We start from the raw sequence: 6,734 nt of genomic DNA on the forward strand, positions 1-6,734 counted from the left end.
GTAAAACCTCACAAGATGTGATGTCTCTTAAACTCAAATCTGCTCATTCGTGTGTAAAACCTTACAAGAGGTGATGTCTCTTACACTCAAATCTGCTCTTTCGTGGGTGAACATTTAGCAAAAGGAGATGTCTCTTTACACGCAAATCTGCTCTTTCGTGTGTAAAACTAAACAAAAGGTGATATCTCTTACACTCAAATCTGCTCATTCGTGTGTAAAACTTAACAAAAGGTGATGTCTCTTACACTCAAATCTGCTCTTTCGTGGGTGAACATTTAGCAAAAGGTGATGTCTCTTTACACGCAAATCTGCTCTTTCGTGTGTAAAACTTAACAAAAGGTGATATCTCTAACACTCAAATTTGCTCTTTCGTGTGTAAAAACTCAACAAAAGGTGATATCTATAACACTCAAATCTGCTCTTTCGTGTGTGAAAACTTAACAGGGGATGTCTCTAGCACTCAAATCTACTCTTTCGTGTATAAAACTTAACAAAAGGTGATATCTCTAACACTCCAATCTGCTCTTTCGTGTGTAAAACTTAACAAAAGGGGATGTCTCTTACACTCAAATCTGCTCTTTCGTGTGTAAAAACACTATTCAGCTATCTGATATAAAATGTTAAATGCTCCAACGCCGATATTCGAATGCCGCATACCACCATGCCAGGCTTCTAGGGCAATCAATAGGCGATAAATGGTACATTGTCATTAAGCAAGGGTCCATAAAATAGGTCCCGTTGTTATCAGATATACTTCGTTCTGTCTCTGTTTGTTTGTTTGTATTGGGATTTACGTCATTGCAACAGTCAGGTTCATAAGAAAGGCTTGTTCTGTCCCCGAACCTGCTGCGGTGGTTTGTGTCCGGTGTATTACGTGAGTGATATCTGCGTGCTTTTCTTCACAACGGTATAAACACCGTTCATACCTCTTGAACGCTTAGCAAACAGTGGAAGTGGAGAAAAATGCCGGAGAAATAACGTAAATGGATAGCTTTACTTAATGCATAGAAATCGCGTATGTTATTAACGGTTAAAGTACCAATGCATACTTTTCGTGTGCATGCATCTTTACAATTACTGGGGAAAAAATAACATATTCCAAATTTAGATTCCATTTTTTTTTATTATAATGCTTTCAAAACGCGGAAGTCATCATTTTACAAAGAAACGGCCCCTGCTCAGCTCAGTGTAATCATTGGCATGTGGCATAGATTGACAACTAAGTTCAAAATCCGGCAATCCCTTCCTAACAACCATATATCTATATATCGCATGCTGCTGATATTAATAATATGGTAAAATAACGTTTAATTTCCATGAGTAATTAAAAATGCTGTTGTATTCTCTAAAGAATCTGTCGAATGACAGAAAAATGACCGTTCATGGGAAAGAACTCCTGGGTACTGTAACATATTCGGAAGTTAACACGAGTTCCCTCCCCTACTGCAAGAAGAATGTTTCGTTATTTTTTCTCAATAACGCAGAACTAGTTAATCAATGATTTACAAGATTGTGAAAATGCGTTTATGATGCTAAAACATTGTTATGTCAGACGCACATATATTCTTCATATAATACACACGTACATTTGTATATATCATACGGAAACAGAACTGATTCTTATTAATAATCGCGGTTACCATTTTTACATACCAGTGCTCGGTAGGGCGATAATCGTCTGGGTGACCATATGCATACAAATAGACAGTTCGCAAACTGGTTTATCATTCGATTATAAGATTAATAGAACAAACTGCGATAGGAAAGTCTTGCTGAAAAAGCTATAACAAGAACCTAATCCTCTGTTCCCAAAAGTAAATTAGATAAAGTGTAATTAAATCATTAATGTCCTCTGTGACACTGTCATGATTTAAGTCTTAGCTGTGAGTGTAGGTATGCTGTCCACACAACTGCAGAGAGCGCACTGAAACGAACCAATCATAATTTAGGTCACATCGGCCACTGTAATAGTTCACCTATCAAACATGGCATTATATATACAACATATTAGAGCCAGAGTGTTGACTGTTCTTAACTGTATAATGTAATATAGTTATGATCAGATGTTGATGTACTCTTAAGTAAGTATTTTATTTTTGCACATAATGTATAGTGTTACACATGCCATATGTTTTGCATATTTACCAATGTAATATGACCTATCAGCCCTGTGATTAGTTGTCAGTTTAAATTGTGACGTGCCTTTCACATTTCAAGGTTGCATGAAAATTGTCGCTTTGCAAGAATAAATGCCACATATCTTGATCATGTGATAACATGGATCTTTCAGTCGTTTTCATTTGGTATGAAATTCATGAAACTAGTCACGATTTTTTCATATTAGGTCGCCAGAGACTCGGTAAATTAAAAAAAATATTCTTAGAGTCGTTTCATAAATCTAATATCAAATGGAAACTCGTGTAAGATCCTATATGTCTAGTTATATTTGGACTGGGTGGATGTCCCTCCTCTTCCACATGTCATCTACCCTACATTGACCATAGCTTCAACAGTTCTATATCAAGATGGACATATTAAAATGACTGTAAGAATGTTATTTAAGGAATTTTGTCCCAGCGTAGGCAACACACTAAATAGTTCTATCATTGCTTTTCTTAATTGCTGTTATAAGCCCTTTGTTTCGTTGGATTCAACACTAGATGTGTTGAGTTTGTGCTCTACCACCAATTTGGTAGCTCAGAGTTTAGAAGGACCGTATTGCGACTGGAGGGTTAGAATCCCGCTACGCCATTGCATTATCACTCACAGAACTTTTTAGTTTCAAATATATTTCGTATTTTCTAATTTCAAAATCTTATTTATCTATATATTTGAAAACGACGCAGAGGAAAACTCTGAAACAAGAAACAAGGGGGACACCGGCTGAGTCATCTGTATGACCTGATACTGCCACACCAGGGGAGACTTGTAACATAATGTCGCATACAAAATCATTCGACTACCTATGATACGTAATAAAATCTACAACCCATCTAAATATATATATAAAAAAGCGCCTCAATTTCAATGGTTAAATGAGAGGCAAAGCTAGTATAATTAACGCCGGTTACCCTCATATTTTAATTTAGTACTGTGACCCGCGTTGGTATACATTTTTATTTCAGTATTATTTCGGACTATTAGTTCTATCACATGAACTAAAAACGATCCATTATTTGCATTTTTATAAGATGTATATAGACACATTGTTTTCTCGCTTAAACATTTTTACAAACATATCTGACCACGTACTAATGTCCCTGTATATAACGCGGTCTGTCAGTGACGTCATCACGGTAGAAACTGCCAGGCCAGATAGCATGTGGACTATACCACTTCCAGAAAAGTCATGTGAAAATAAGGTCGCGAGAAAGCGAAACAAGGCGCCAAACGATAATACAACATATCAAACATACGTAGCAGCTGCTAATTCTGTAACATAATTAAAGATGACTGAGGTCAAAACAAAAATAATGAAAATGCTTTTTTGATTTTTAGGTATTTTTTAAGGTCTTTTTTTCTAATTTGTATTGTATTGTCATACAGTTTATGGAAACAGCATTCGAAAAGGCAAAAATCAGTATACACACTAGTTAATGTCATCTCCTTATCAAGAATTGCAAGTTCATTAATGTAGAGGCTTACTCTTTAAGGAATGTTTAATATCTCTCCGTTATGTTCATAAGTTAAATCCTTGGCTAACCATCCCTCTGGTGTCCAAGCCCAGTGGACGAGGATAGGGTAGATACAACCTAAAACATAGAAAATTAATAAAGCTTGTACACCAACACGGACAGGTGAATGAGTCACGGTGAGACTTAAATGTGTCAAATCCATTTTAAATCACAATACAATGTCAATGAGCGACATAAAAGACCATGTGACCTATAATGGCGATTTCAGTAAACGAACAGTTTCATCAATGACGTGTTCATTTTAACAAACACTATCTAGTAATAACCAGATTTCTTGAATGCCCAGTGTTTCATAATTACATGTTCCTGATAATGACAAATATGTTATAATGACGAATTCCTCATGATGACGAATTCATTATTTTGACAAATTTCTTATTAAGATACAGTCCTTACAATGACGAATTCCTTTGTAGTGACGATTTCATTATAATGCCGTATTCCTTATAATGACAAGTTTCCCAGTAACACATCTCGTCCGTTTGATGATGATGTTGGTAGCGTTCTTGCTTCTAACACATCCAGCCTCCAGCTTGCAAACCCTCCTTTTTTTACTGTAACGGAAACAAAACCTTCTTAACTCGTGGTATTAAACAGAACATTGTCTAGTGACATCAAATAATCAGTTTATTACATTTATTTTCATGATATCGAAAAATAATATTTCATTGTGAAGCAAACAAATGAAGATTTTAAGAATTTGATAAACTATTGAAGTCGTTGCACAATAGTTTTTTTTTGTAAAAAACAACCAAGAGGTTTTGACAACAAGAGGTACGCATGATCTAACACAATGGAACTGAACAGAAAAAAGAAATGCAAAGGTATAAAACAAATCGAAAAATAAATAAATATACTGAATGACGATTCAATCAAAAGAGAAGATGAATCTTTTTACAACATCACGTTAACATGCAATGTTATCTTACGTGGATAACGCCACTATGCTTCTACATTCGTTGTATTAAAGTTATACATTTCCATGCGATAGACCAATTAAATAGAGACTCATTATGACTACCAAAACAACTATCACTAGTCCCACAGCGCATGCCCATGCACTTTGGAAACGTACCTCGGATAAACAACGTTACCACAGAAAGCTGGTTAATGAGGTGCTAAGACATTTATCAGACGTACACCGAAATGGATACATAAATCTGGTAAATAAGTTTCCTATTAACTAATCTTATTTTCATATAATTAGCCTTCAATTAAGTACTATTCGGTATCATTTATTTTCATGAGACTATACACTGTATACCCTAGCGGCCGGTTACTCCCACTTACAATTGACTCTTGTATAAGCCATGTGAAAAGGACTTCAGCGACCAGGAAGTTCGTTATTATTTCAAATGAACATATGGACGTATGTGCACCAGAAAGATGTCTGATAATAACTTACAACAACACGGTGTATTTGTATCTCATAGTGGACATATGTTCCACCTGTTTTTTCTACTACTGACAAGACTTTCAACAACAGGTACGTACACATTTTGCTCTGTTGTGAATTGTTGTGATACACATTTAACATGCTACATGCATTAGGGCAGGTGAGCTTATGCCATGGTGCGGCGTCCGTCCGGCCTCAACTTTTTAATTTAAACAAATTCTACTCAGTAACCAAAAGGCCTATGATGATGATATTTGACCAGAAGCATGCTGGGATGAAGGGCTACCAAGTTTGTTCAAATAAATGACCTTGACTCATATTCAAGGCCACATGGGTCAAATATATTTAAAACAACATCTTCTGAAAAACCTATTGGCCTAGAGTGATTATATTTGGCCAGTTACATGCCGGGATGAAGGGCTAGCAAGTTTGTTCAAATGAATCACTTTCACTCATCTACAAGGTCACAAGGGTCAAATATTTTGATTTTTTTTAGCAACTTCTGAATAATATAAAGGTCCAGGGTAATGCTATTTGGCCAGAAGCATGCTGGTATGAAAGGCTTATGTTTAACTTATGTCCTTGTTTGACTTTCAATGTCACATATTTAAACATTTCAATAGATTATTTTGAATCAATCACTGGTATGTTGCCTGTAGCTTTATTTTAGTCCACTTTTAAGATAGCAAGTGTAAAATTAATACCAGATGAGCGATTCAGGCCCATATGGACCTCTTGTTTTAAAATAAGTTATATAAGTGACCAGTGGTCAATCTACAACTAGTTTGCATGGGTCTTTTTCCACTGTATGGTTAAAAGACATGGGTCCCAAAATGTAAAATTTCAGTATTTTCTGAAATTGTATTGGTGAAATAGAAATTCTATGGGTACAGGACCAATGACTCGCATGTAGATTTATTACTGAGTGACGTATATTAAGACTGCGGGGGTAAAATATGTGTTACAGTCAAATTCTTCAGAAAAATCGAATAGCCTGGAGTTATGATATTTGACCATTAGCATGAATAATTTCGATTCACTTTCAATGACACAGGGCTCCAGTGTGTTTAAATGATTGAACAACTTTTTAACAGCCAAATTTCAATAAAATCTCTTGAAGATCATAGATGCGACATGAATAATAGGTGAACGATACAGGCCCAGTGTGTCTCTTATTTTTATCCCCCGCTTTCACCAAAACGGGGGATATTAATGGGGGTTTGTCCAATAACTGCAACAAATATTAACCGAGTTTCTTCAAACTTGGTTACAGGGTTAAATGTATTAAGGGCTCGGCCACGTTTATTGGTCACTATCAGCAGACTTTATTTGGCGGAGTTATGGCCCCTTGAATAACGAAAAACGGAATTTTCTGCCGTTTCCGTGCAATAACTCCCACAAATGTTAACCGATTTGCTTCAGACTTGGTACCAGGGTTTAACGCAGTAAGGGCTCGACCTAGTTTGACAACCACTTTAATCGGACTCCATTTGACGGGGTTATGGCCCCTTGAATAACCTCAATATTCTACCTCTTATAGTAGAAATTAGTGTAGAATCCATGTAACATGGTAATTTTTTTAACTTTCGTACCAGTTAAATGCAAGAGAGAGAGAGAGAGAGAGAGAGAGAGAGAGAGAGAGA

The sequence above is a fragment of the Mizuhopecten yessoensis genome, unplaced genomic scaffold, assembly GCF_002113885.1.
Source record: "Mizuhopecten yessoensis strain PY_sf001 unplaced genomic scaffold, ASM211388v2 scaffold7497, whole genome shotgun sequence".
NCBI classification, from domain to species: Eukaryota; Metazoa; Mollusca; class Bivalvia; order Pectinida; family Pectinidae; genus Mizuhopecten; species Mizuhopecten yessoensis.